The sequence below is a fragment of the Taudactylus pleione genome, unplaced genomic scaffold, assembly GCF_031769625.1.
Source record: "Taudactylus pleione unplaced genomic scaffold, aTauple2 ptg000145l, whole genome shotgun sequence".
Classification (NCBI taxonomy): Eukaryota; Metazoa; Chordata; class Amphibia; order Anura; family Myobatrachidae; genus Taudactylus; species Taudactylus pleione.
In genome coordinates this window covers 7,696,414-7,710,873 of record NW_028284547.1, presented here as the reverse complement: position 1 = coordinate 7,710,873, position 14,460 = coordinate 7,696,414, and the positions used below count along the sequence as shown (strand labels likewise).

Genomic DNA, 14,460 nt, shown 5'->3' with positions numbered 1-14,460 from the left:
CAAAAGTTTGTACAAACTTGAATACTAAAGACATTATGATATAAACACTTAATATGAGTTTCTTAGACTTACATAAATAGTAAAGGTGTGTCTGTTTACACATTTCTTAAAAAAAACAATTAAAAACATTTTTTTTTCAAATGCTCCCTAAAAAGTAGTTTTTATTTAGAACATGAGTAAAATTTAGTGGTGGAAAATGTTGAGCCACAATGATTTAATTGTATCTATTGTTCATAAATATTTAATTGATGTAAAAGTCCATAATACTGTATGTCAAGCACAGCTCACTTTAGCACATATATACAATCCAAAATTATTTTAAGAAATTAAGGTCGGACAGTCTGGAAAATTGCAACAACTTTGAAAGTTTCATCAAGTGCAGCAGCAAACTCCATAAAGTGCTGTCATGTTATAAGTTCCAATGAGAATCACCAAAGTAGAGGCAGAAGATACATTTATTAGTGTCACCACCTTTAGAAATCACATAGCATATTAGATTATAGACCAAACAAATGCTAAACTGATACTGTTACACCAAAAGCCCAGGTCTGTCCTTGGATTTTTAAATCAGCATATTGCTGGGTCATGTACAAAAATGGTAGGGATAGGCGGATTCTGCACACAAATTAACCCACTAATCTATACCATGTGCTGCTGGTTTACTGGGTTGCTCCAAAACACCTTTTAACAAATAGCAGAAAGAAAAAGAAACCTTAGCGCTCTATTGTATGGGAATGTGTGTACTGTTCCTATTGTGTTGTATACTAAAACACCTGTATAGATGTTCTAATAAAGTATTTAATAGTTCCTAATGTACTCTTGACAGGTAGGCAATAACTTTAGGCAGGATATTCCTAAAACTGGCAAAATCCCACTATAGTCTTATGTCTGGTAGGCAAAAACTCTTGGCAGTGTGTTCAATTGATTAAATATTATATAGAATGGTGCTGATGCTACCAAAAGACCACTATGTTCTTAAATCTGGTTAGAAAAAACTTTTGGCAGTATGTTCAATAAATTAAATATGTCTTTTAAGTTGTAATCCACAAGTAATGACTACCAAAAAGTTGTTGAGTATTTTCCTCCTCTTGTCCTTCGTCAGTGACACCTCAAAATAATAAATGGATGCAGTATCAGGGAGGTGGACACTATATATGCAGATAGTTGGTATATTGGAATGTACTCACCAAATTATTGACATCTGCTGGTCCCCCCGATTGCTGGCTCGTGACTCCCCATATTTGAGTGTGAGGATAAATAATGTAACCTTACTACTGACAAAATCAGAGCATACTATTTCTTAGTAAGGTTTAAAATGCAGCTGACATAAGCTGCTGTAGCTCAACAAACTATGGTAAAAAAAGTCCAATAGATAATGTCCTGGTGGTCCCAAAGCGTATCGTCCCCGTTTGGGACTTTTTCAAGGGCAAATATGGTAGTGGTAGAACTTACCATGCTTTATACCATTCGTTATCAATTCAAACCATCCCTCCTGTGTGTGCAACCTCCGTGCTACCGGGTTCCGTCTATGTTCCCGCTCACGTGACCCGTCACATGTCCATGTGTCATGATGCACTTGGTGCGCATGCACCAATCAGTATAGAGACCTGTTGTTAATAGTGGCAACTAACAGATATTAGCCCTATTGTGCTGCGCATTCAGTGGAATTTTCTTATAATTGTGGCTTATCTAGTGTTTGGTCTTCGGTCTCCATTGTGGCGTCGGCCATCTTTGCAGAGTTTTTTCCTTTGTCATAACATTGCTCTCTCTCTTACTAGTACATGCCTAATGTGAACAGTTATGTGAACGTAATTAAGTGTTTATTGTAAATATAATCTTTTGTCAGTCTAACATAGAGACTTGATTCAGTTAAATGATTATATATGGGTCTGTTCTTGTATTTATAACCCCACAGCATGCCGGCAGCTATTGTCGATTGTTATTAAATATAGGGTAGCAGCAGAAATCCATATTGTTCTGTTTATAATATCCCAGTAAAAGAAGTTTATGACCTGGAAATTGTCATGTGTTAGGAATCAGGTAGAGTTGTTGTGTGGCTTTATATTGGCATACCTAATACATATCCTGAATCATTAATCTTGGATGTTATGTACCATATGCTGTATATCATAAAATGGGTGGACCAATGTATCCTTATGTACCCTTATTCCTACATGGGAGTCTTATTCCCTATATTTATTCAAATCTTTATTACAATTGTAATGACGAATTTGGAGGATGGATTAATTATTGGGACTGGCCTTGGTGTATTACTTCACACTACTGGTAATTTATGAATCGATATTTAGACCTTCTGGTTGTAGGGTCTGTAAGTCGAATATCCATCGACTTTCTACTCGGTCAATCTTTTTTAGTTTGTTTTCCCCTCTCCAATTATATCTTAGTTTCTTGATACACATAAATTTGAGTCCTTGAGGCTTACATTGATGTACTTCCCTAAAGTATTCTGACACACTATGATTTGCAAAACCTCTTTCTATATTTCTTACATGCTCGCTGATCCTAACTTTTAGGGTCCTAGTTGTGCGGCCCATGTATTGTAGCCCACATGGGCACTCTAGCATATATATTACATTGTTGCTATCACACATTATGGTGTCCTTTATCTTATGTTCTAATAATGTTACATGTGATCTGATGTGGGTTGTCGGTTTAGTATTTTTGTAGCTCAATTTTCTGCAGTTTGAACATCTACTGCAGTGGAGAAACCTTCTGACACAGTATGTCCCTCCATTGTGCTTTGTTTGGGATCTTTCATATCTTTTAGATGATTGTGAGTCAATTTTTTCTTTAAGTCCGATGCTTTTCTAAAACACAATATCAGGTTTATTGGGCAGTATATTACTCAATTTATTATCCATTTGCAGGATATGCCAATGTTTTTGTAAAATGTTCCTAATGTTTCAGCCTGCTCAAATATAATTTGTTATAAAATATATATTTTCTCTATCATTACTCTGTTGTTTAAAAGAATTTTGAAGTAATTTGTCCCTGGGAGTGTCTTCCAATAGTTTATAGGCTGTTTCTACCTCCCTCATGTTATACTTTTTTCATTCAAAATGTTGTTTGAGGTTTTCTCCCTGTGTGACATAGTCCTTCATATTCGTGGAATTACGCCTGAGTCTTGTGAACTGTCCCTTGGGAATACTTCTAATCCAGCTTGGGTGGTGATTGCTGTTAGCCAGGATATAGCTGTTGAAGTCATCTGTTTTATGGTGTGTTTTTGTTTGGATATTTCAATTAGTAAAATTAGACATCATTTCCGGGAATGGAAAAATCGGAAGCGCATCACACGCAGAGAGAGAGGAAGATTTGAGGATTTTGAATCTATGATATCAGAAATTACAGGATGGGATTGTCCTATTAAGTTCACATACGCAGCCAGTTTAGAAACGGTCTCTTTCTTGGATGTACAGATTACTGTGAATACCAATAAAATTTTGACTACACTCTTTTCGAAGACAACAGACCGCAATACAATACTGCTGGCTAGTAGTTTTCATCCACCAGCTGCCAAATCAGGACATCCTTTTTCGCAGTTACTTAGAGTAAAAAGAATATCGAGTATACCAGAGAAAACTATACAAAAATATGCAGCTAATGCTTGACAAGTTTAGAAAGCGAGGGTATTCTGAGGAGATACATGTTAATGCAAAACAAAAAGTGGATGCTATCCCTAGATCAGAGACCCTAAAGAAAACCGCTAATGATGTGGAACAAAACGAAATACACTGGGTTCACAAATTTAACTGTTCACACAAAATTATCAAGAATTCTGTAAAAACATTGTGGCCCCTAATCCAGAGGGATAAAGAACTTAGATGATTCATACAAAAGAGTATTATGTTCTGTTACAGTAGAGGCAAAATTATTAGAGACTGGACTGTCCATATGGACATCACTGGACATAAGACATCCTCACCTTTCCTAAAAAAGAAGAGTGGTGGCTGTAAAATATGTGTCGGCTGCACCCACCTGCCGACATATGATAGATAAAATGTTTTTCCATACCCATACAGGTCGCAAATTTTCTATCAATTTTGTAGTCTATATGATGAAATGCCTGTGCGGCCTATGTTATATTGGGGAATGCTTAGCTTTACATAGGTCATCTATTCTTGCAGCGTTAAATGGCAAATCCGCTGACCAGCTGGTTGCTAAACATTTCTATGAGGCTCGTCATAGTTTATCCTGTTTAAGACACATTATTATAGATCATGTACCAGAGGACATAAGGGGTGGTAACCGACACAAGAGGTTACTTAAATTAGAATACAAATGGATCTTCACTTTAGATACTGTTAAGCCTAAGGGCTTGAACGACCAACTGCTTTGGAACATGTTTGACTAATATTTGTGGCTTTGTCTTTTGTATCAGCTTTTGTTTAGCATGTATTATCCTTCATTTTCACCATAGTTCTAATGTGCTCATAAGGGTGTTTATGGTATTGACATGGTTTTTTATTCTCAGTTTCTGTTATTCTAGCATTAATGGTTATCTTTAGGTGACTAATGTACATTATATATAATTTTTCAGTGATTTAGCCTCTAGCATCATGATAGTGCTGTCTATTCATTTGTGTTGCTCATACCATCATTAACCTTGGCAGGACCCTGTTTCTCTTTCTTAAAAGAGATTTCTTTTGACTTAGAGCATTTAGCCCTATTAGTTAATTTGTATACTATTGATTATATTGTTGTTCTTTTTTTCAGGTGTTTTGTATGTGTTAATTGTTGATGGTGGTGGTAAGTCACTTGTTCTCTGTTGTCCAGTCGCTGTGGCAACAATGAGAGTGTGCGTGTCATACACTTCTGGTTTTTACATAGCCGGAAGTGATGGACATGCAGCTGGTGGGTCCGCGAGTGGCTGGACTCCAGTGTTACATGGGGTGGATTTAAGGTAATCTGCATGCTTTTGTATGTGGATAATATTGAAAAAGGGCGAATAAAAGGCCAAAATGTTGAAAAATTACTTGCTTGAGTGCATTTATTTTTACCTGTATAAGACTAGCAGAGTGCCGTTCTCCTGTGATTATATATATATAATATATTTATATAATATATATATATATATATATATATATATATATATATATACAGTGCATCTGGAAAGTATTCACAATGTTCACTTTTTCCACATATTGTTATGTTAAAGCCTTATTCCAAAATGGGATAAATTGATTTATGTCCTCAAAATTCTACACACAATACCCCATAATGACAACGTGTAAAAATTCTTTTTGAGATTTTTGCAAATTTAATGAAAAAAAAAATCAATAAGAAATCACATATACATAAGCATTCACAGCCTTTGCCGTGAAGCTCTAAATTGAGCTCAGGTGCATCCTGTTTCCACTGATCATCCTTGAGATGTTCCTACAGCTTAATTGGAGTCCAGCTGTGGTAAATTCAGTTGATCGGACATGATTTTGAAAGGCATACACCTGTCTATATTAAGTGCCACACTTGACAGTGCATGTCAGAGCACACACCAAGCATGAAGTCCAAGGAATTGTCTGTAGACCTCCGAGATAGGATTGTCTCGAGGCACAAATCTTGGGAAGGTTACAGAAAAATATCTGCTGCTTTGAAGGTCCCAAGGAGCACAGTGGCCTCCATCATCCATAAATGGAAGAAGTTCAGAACCACCAGGACTCTTCCTACAGTTGGCTGGCTGTCTAAACTGAGCAATCAGGGGAGAAGGACCCTAGTCAGGGAGGTGACCAAGAACCCAATGGTTACTCTGTCAGAGCTACAGCATTCCTCTGTGGTAAGAGGAGAACCTTCCAGAAGGAAAACCATCTCTGCAGCAAACCACCAATCAGGCCTCTATGGTAGAGTGGCCAGACGGAAGCCACTCCTTAGTAAAAAGCACATGGCAGCCAGCCTGGAGTTTGCCAAAATGCCCCTGAAGGACTCTCAGACCATGAGACAAAGATTGAACTCTTTGGCGTGAATGCCAGGCATTATGTTTGGAGGAAACCAGGCACGGCTCATCACCAGGCCAATACCATCCCTACAGTGAAGCATGGTGGTGGCAGCATCATGCTGTGGGGATGTTTTTCAGTGGCAGGAACTGGGAGACTAGTCAGGATTGAGGGAAAGATGAATTCAGCAATGTACAGAGACTTCCTGGATGAAAAACTGCTCCAGGGCGCTTTTGAACTCAGACTGGGGCAATGGTTCATCTTTCAGCAGGACAACGACCCTAAACACATAGCCAAGATATCAAAGGAGTGGCTTCATGACAACGCTGTGAATGTCCCTGAGTGGCCCAGTCAGAGCCCAGACTTGAATCCAATTGAACACCTCTGGAGAGATCTGAAAATGGCTGTGCACCGATACTTCCCATCCAGCCTGATGGGAGCTTGAGAGGTGCTGCAAAGAGAAATGGGCAAAACTGCCCAAAGGAAGGTGTCCCAAGCTTGTGGCATCATATTCAAAAAGACTTGAGACTGTAATTGCTGCCAAAGGTGCATCAACAAAAGTATTGAGCAAAGGTTGTGAATACTTATGTACATGAAATTTCTTCATTATTTTTTTCATTAAATATGCCAAAATCTGTAAAAAAATTTTTACAAGTTGTCAATATGGGGTAGTGTGCGCAGAATTTTGAGGACAAAAATGAATTTATTCCATTTTGGAATAAGGCTGCAACATAACAAAATGTGGAAAAAGTGAAGCGCTGTGAATACTTTCCAGATGTACTGTGTATATATATGTATATATATATATATATGTATATATATATATATATATATATATTATAAGGGCATGGTCGTGCCCTTATATTAAGGCCGAACAGAAAAAAATGGAAATCTCCAAATCTCCATAGAGAATTCCAAAGGGGGTCAGGGTGTTTAAGGGGCTACACCACAAAAGCTATTTGAGGTACCAGGCTGAAATTTGGCACGGATGGGTAGATCTGTTGCTCGATGATGTCTGCAAAATTTCAGGGCAAAAGCATCAAAAATCTCCAACTGTCACTTTTTTCTGACATTCTCAATTAGGACCACTTTACTGCTGTTCTCTATGGGCGATTTTTGGGAAGGCATAACTCAAGGTAGGGGGCGAATTTAGGCTTGGGGTTTTTCTTATTAAGTAGCTTTTGTTCCAGAATAGAGCCTTTTGGGGTTCAGGTAATTGAGAAAGTTACAGTGTTTAGACTATTAAATCACAAATCCACCATTATACAGATAGGAAGTTTCAATTACTTGCGCAGCCAGCAGTAGGAGCTTTCAGCAGGTGTATTCACTATGGCTTCATTTGGGTGCAGCAAGATGGTTGCCTTTTGCAGGTGGTAGTGGGGGCTGGGGGGAAGGAAGCCAGTGTTTGCTGCAGCTGGGATGCAGGGGAGAGGGGGAATGGGTTAGTGGGTGAAAACTGCAGCTGGGAACCGGGGATGGTAGCAGGCATTAGCGGCAGCAGTGCGGGCAACAGTGTAGCAGGCATTAGGATCTTGGGGAGGTAGCGGCACACAGATGCAGGCACGGATCTGGAATATCCATAATACATGCATCTGTGTTTAGTGAGACCAGTCTGTGCTTCTGTGTTTAATGAAAAAAAAACCTGTGTACAAAAAAAATGGCGTGGCCCCCTCCCCAAAAGCAAAAACCAGCACCGGGCTTTGGAAAGCCAGTACTGGTTGTGCTAAGTACAGGGGAAAATGATGTAGGGTCCCCCGTATGAAGCACAACCAGCACCAGGGTTTTCAGAACCAGACCTGGTTGCCAAAATATGGGGGACAAATGATGTAGGGGTACCCCGTATTCAGCGTAACCAGCACTAGACTCTGAGCCGACCCTTGTTCTCGAAATACAGGGGAAAAATGCGTATTCTCCCCCTGTTTTTACCAGAACCAGCATCAGACTCTTTCTAGTGGTGGGGTGATGCCACAGCCAGGGGAGCCCTTTCACCAGGCCCCCCAGCCGAAGCATCACACCTGATCGCTAGTCAGTCCAGGCCGGGGTTAACTGGGGATCTGGGGACTCCCCCAATAAAGTGGTCCCCCTCTCCAGGGCTCCCCAGGCCCAGGATGATAGCCTGGGGCTATCCCCGGTACCCTTGGGCAGTAGGTGCCGGGTTGATTGTGTGAAGTGTAGTGTAAGTAAAGTTAAAATATTGGCTTTAATGGAAGTGTTCCTTGTGCAATACAGATATGGTATGCCATAACACCCTATGGTTAACTGCAGATTCAGCACTCTCACAGAGTGAGATTGCTGTCACTCACAAAATGGTGGCGCTGCTAAATAGCAGATTTGTGTGTTTTTTTAGTTTGAGTTGCACAAATTCAGTAGGTTTTGTGAAATTCAGATCATGTCTAAGAAGCCTTAATGGGACATGTAAAACCGTAAGGTTTTTTGTCTGTGGAGTATATATATATATATATATATATATATATATATAACAGGAGGAGCCAACAGGAGGTTAATCTGTTAACAGACCCTATATGCTTCATTCATTATATATTAACAATATTACTTTTTAAAACATCTACTGTACAGTTATAGTCCTAACCAGACATTTTTCCATCTTTTGTTGTATGTTAGACCATTTCATCCCTGGAGGTGCTTTGAAACTATTCTTCAACCAGGTTGTGCCCGGACAAGAGCCTTTTTCTCGTTTTCATCCTTGCATCATATATGCGATTATTTTCATATATATATGTATTTATACATATTCCCATATACCTTTTGATATAGCTTCATGATTTGGAGGGCCATGATGTTCATTCATCATTTTACATGTCTTTTGCATATGCCACATAATTGGGCTACTAGCTGTATACTTCTATTCAGTATCCAATTTGCCATTTTTTATGTCCTTTTCTTTATATATTTACTCATTGGTTTGGTTTGCAGAGAACTGTGTTTTGTCTGTAGGTGTATGATCATTTTGGATGGTTTTAAGCTCTCTTTAGCAAGAACTTCACCACACACCATGAACTGTGGATGCAGTGCTTCCTCCGAGCCAGTTCAAGTAAAACTATATTCCAAAGATTTTGGATCTATTTCTGGTTTCTTGCCTTTTTATTACTACTTGAATCATCACTGGCAGCATATCTTTTGTTGCTACTGGCAACTAATTCACCATCATTGCTTTACTTTCTGCCACTCTTTTGAAGAGAATGGTCCATTTCACTCACTGATGTGCAACTGGCAAAGAAAAAACTAGATTTAATGCTCTTCTTATAAGGAAGACGATGGACATGGGGGGGTGACTGCACATCATCTTACCGATATTTTTATATATATATATATATATATATATATTTATTCTATGCTTCCTTATACGACAGTGGTTTAATAAATAAGGTAACAACCTCTCATTGCATAAATTAATTCAACTCGTTCATATACATATTATCAATAGTATGGCCTTGGTACAGATTATTTTTCCGCATAGTCCCCATACTTGTCTAAGCATTTGTTCCAATGGTACCAAGGCAATTGCCTGAAACCAGGACATGATGGCTTAAAGAACTTCACCGTTGGTTGCAAAGTGCCTTCCACCCAGGTGCTTCATCAATGGTCCAAAGAGATGGAAATCACTCGGTGTATGAACGCACTGGTACCAGGTCCCAGCCGATCAATGCAGATGTCTGTGGTCATCAAACATGTAATGACTACTGGCCTAGTCCATTGTGCAAACATAAATACTCTTCCAAGATGTATCAACACAATTGGGACAGACAAACACTGTTTCATTGGTTCTTGATCCAGCTTGATCCTCTCATTGGACAGTTCATATAGTGTCATTAGGGGGATGGCTTGGTCTTGGGGCTGTTTCTTTGTGTAGTCTTCCCTCTGCATAACTAATTAAAAGTAACCCCTTTAATACATACAACATTTCCCAATATAACCAAATTCTCTTGATGATCCATATTTCGGGAATACATGATGTGGCTTCCTCGTTGTCAGAACTGGAAGCCTGCAAAGGAACAGAGCATCAGTTGGATACTAAACATGATATGTTTACATTGCTCTATGCCTTAGTTATCAAATACATGCATTTCTTATTATAACTTTTATTTCTAACATAAACCATATTATGTAGGAACCTTTTATTAATGTAAATAACTGTATATGATCATCGTCGAATGCACGGAGCAACCTTGTGCTGTATGCGTGAATTATGTAATTTAATGCATAAATATATTTCTGACACATTTAAACATCCAAGTATTGCCTGGACTAGTTCCAAGATGCAAATAGAAGTCTATTACCCACAGCTGCTGGTAGGAGCCACATTCTAATTAACTATTTCAATGGTTTTCCTCTACCTATTCACAGTCCAAAATTCCAGTTCCCCTGTACCAGGCTAGCACTGAACAAAGAGGCGCACAATTGCAAATGACCTGCAGGTTCTTTTACAATAACCCTTAATTTTCATTTAGATAACTTCTTTTTAGCATGCTAGTTTCTGTGTACATTTCAATTATTTGTTACAGGCATACTAGTTCAGTATGCGGAGTCTTCTCAATACATATCCAACCACCCACCAACATACACACCAGACCTGTCTCCCACACTCTGATCAAATTCTGTAGAGATATAAATATATTTGTGCATATACGAATTGTGCTGTCGCAGGGTAGCATCCAAGCAATTCAACATCCGACCATAGATGACTAAATCGTCAGATAATAATTGCAAGCGATCATATCTGACAAATTGATTTGGACAGCGCAAGGTCAGGGCTATAGGGATAATGGTCCAGTACTTCCCAATAGCAGCATTGCTCAGCTTCAACATCTGTCCTGCCATTATAAAAGGTGGTGCACCAAACCCATACCTGTTTCTGTGACATGACGTTATCATGGTACACAAGTTGGATATAAGTTTCAGCTTCTGATTTGACTTGATATCAGGTGCAGTCTTCTAATGGATATGAAGGGAAATAGTGGCCTACCTGCTCTGGACTGGTGGTAAATTAGAATGAAACAGTGAATATTACACATGTGAGTGGTCTTGTTACCTAACTTATTGTACCACCCCTGTGTAGTTTTATGGCATAAAATATATAAGAAGGATAATGGGCAAAATGGGGTGAGGCATAAAATGTAAGTGTACATCACCCCCCATTGCCCATCATCTTCAATACATTTATGTCCATTAGCCTTCTTATATAAAAATACATATAATATATTACATACAAATATATAAGGATGATGGACAAGGAGGGGGGGTAATATGCACTTACAGTTTATGCCTCATAATTCCACTTCTATTTTATGCCATTATGGGATACATGTATTAACTGCAAATATGGGGAAGAAGTGGTTGCCCTATCACCATAGCTGGGACAGCACTTTCCCTTGTAGCATGGGCTGGCAGCGCCGGGGACTGCACATGGGATCTCCTGATGCTTTCAAGAGCCTGCGCATGCCCATTGGAGCCAGCCGGGAGACACAGTGCATCAGCACTAGGCTGATGTGCTGTGTACTCAGGCAGGAATCACTGGAGGGGGGAGTTTTCACTCCCCCACTCCAGCAGATGAGATGTTCTTGCATCTCATTGTTAGTGCTTCCTGCTTTGGCTCAGTAATGAGGCAAAGCAGGAAGAGTTATAGTAGTACGATCCATGCCACTATAATAAATCTGTCCTTTTATATTTTTAAGACCATCATATTCCTTATATGCTTGTATGCCATAAAAATATATACGAAAGATGATGGGCATCAAAATATATAAAATGATGGGCATGGGGGTAAGAGGGTGATGTGTATAAAATGTATGCACATTTACCCTCCTTGCCCATCATCTTCCTTAGATATTTTTTATGGCATAAAAATATATAAGAAAGATGTTGGTCATGAAACAAACAAAGGGAAAATGGACAATGGGGGTAATATATATACATTTTATACACATCACCTTAATTTAAATTATGACCATAGTTCTCCATTTTACTTAATATAAAATAAATGTTCTTGCTTTCAATACTTAAGTCTGCCACTAGCTGGGGCAGCAGATAACCAGTTCTTGTCCTACAACTACAGTAACACAGGCTGCACTAAGGCTCCCTTTACTGTGACTGAGACGGGGTGACATCATGATGCTCGGATGTCTTGACATCATGATGCTCGGATGTTGTGACGTCACATGCGTATTAATCACAGTAAAGGTTGGAAGGAGGAGCTAGCAGGGGACTGCTGGTGCAAATGCTGCTGCGGACCATCATAGCAGCGGGCGAAAAGGACTCAGGACCGGTCCAGGATATTTAACTTGGGTGAGCTGCGACCCATTGCTGAGATGGGCACGCCCCACTCTGGGGTCATGACCCACAGTTTGAGAAATGCTGCACTACACCAAAAAATATTCTCTCTCGTTTGTTGTATACTATTGTATTAGTTGTAATTAATAGCACCATCTAGTGCACCTATTCCAGGAGGGGGTTGCCAGAATGTCAGCAAGCCTGCACTGGGGTCTTGCCCAGGCAGCCCTCAGCCTCTCTGGGTACAGTGTGTATGACACATGCATTCGTACATCACCGCTGCTTGGTGACACCATCTGAGGGCATGACAACAAAATAGCAGAGCAGCTCTACAATTTTGGTGTGACCCCCTAGTGATGCCACTGGCCCTGTTTATGCCATTATAATAAAAATTTAATTTTCAAATAAATAATAATTTCACACAGTTTTGGGGGTTTCACCATACACATTGTTTATTACATTATATTGGTGCAGAGGATAAGATGTAGATAATTCTCCTATCCAGTTTTTAACAAGATTGATTTATATAAAAAATGTCCTCACTTGTAAATATAATGAATTGATGCTATTTAACTTACTTAAGAAACACATTATATGAGGGTTGTCCAAAAAGTAATGCCTAAATGCTCATAACTCTAAAATAATATGCAACATTTATTTGAAACTCTCAGTCTGTAGTTTATTATGTCTGCAAACTATATATGTATTTTTGTTTAGGTAGTCCAAGAAATACCATGGAATCCAGATTGAAACAAAGAGCCATCATTGAATTTCTGGAAAAATAAGGCTGCAATGCTACAGAAATCCACAGAAGACTGAAAAAAGTGTATGGTGAGTGTACAATTGACTATAGCAATGTCAGAAGGTGGATGAAGCATTTTCAATCAGGAGAATCATCCATGTGCAACAAACCTCATGGTGGCAGACCATCAACTGCAGTGACAGCAGAGAACCGACACAAAGTCGATGCCATGATTCAGAAAGACCGTCGTGTGACCATCAGAGATATCAGTGATGAACCTGAATGTAGCCATGGCACTGTAGAAACACTAATAAATGATTTGGGATATCATAAAGTGTGTGCTAAATGGGTTTCAAATCAATTTACCAGGGATCATAAGGCCCAGAGGGTGGAAGTGTGCAATGAATCTTTTGACCAACTTTGAAGCCAACCCTGAGATGTTTTTGGAAAATGTCATTACAGGAGATGAGACCCGGGTATTCCTTTATGATCCAGAAACAAAGGCCCAATCAAAGAAATGGAAACACCTAAGTTCACCTAGGCCAAAATAAAAATTAAATTACAGCAATCTGTAAACAAAGTCATGGCCACATTCTTCTGGGATTGCTGAGGTGTTATTCTCATTGATTACTTGGAATCAAACCAATCAATCAACAGTGATCGATACTTTATTACACTTAAGAAGCCATCCGCAAAAAAAGGTCAACAATTCCATTGTCAAATATTATCTTACACCTCGACAATGCCAGACATCACACTTTGATGGCAACATATGCGGCCATTGCCAAAATGGGGTGGGCAACAATTCCACATCCACCATACAGTCCTGATTTGGCTCCTTCTGACTTTCATCTGTTTGACCCTCTCAAATACTGTCTCCGTGGTCAACATTTTGAAGACAGAGGGAGATAAAAATGCCATACGTTCCTGGGTCAAACACCAACTACTGGAACTTTTCCAAAGTGGCTTCACAGCTTGGGTTGAGAGGCGGAGAAAATGTTTGAGGGCAGATGGTGAATTTTTTTAGTAGAGTCATTCTGTTACTAAGACTTCAAAGTATTTTACTGCAAATGTTCAAATCTGTATCTATAATAAAATTTGAGTTGTGAGCATTTAGGCATACTTTTTGAACAACCCTCGTACATTCAGGGCCTTAGAGTGTCTCTACATGTGATTAATAAGTGTTCTTTTACTACTAAAACAGTTGCAACATTCAAAGCATTTATATGGTTTCTCTCCTGTGTGACTCCTCTGATGTGTAGAAAGACATGACTTATAGGAAAAACATTTCCTTCATTCAGAACATTTAAATGGTTTCTCTCCTGTGTGAATCATTTGATGTGTAACAAGTTTTGACTTACAGGAAAAACACTTGCTGCATTCAGAACATGTAAATGGCTTCTCTCCTATGTGACTCCTCTGATGTATAAAAAACTGTGACTTACAGGAAAAACACTTGCTGCATTTAGAACATGTAAATGG

The 14,460-nt window shown here is 39.1% G+C and overlaps 2 pseudogenes; one reads left to right on the top strand and one right to left on the bottom strand.

The window, feature by feature from the left end:
• Positions 1-14,460, top strand: part of LOC148522681 (uncharacterized) — a 240,474-nt pseudogene that overhangs the window by 96,132 nt on the left and 129,882 nt on the right.
• The window catches only part of LOC148522682 (uncharacterized), a 37,806-nt pseudogene continuing 37,617 nt past the window's right edge, over positions 14,272-14,460 (bottom strand).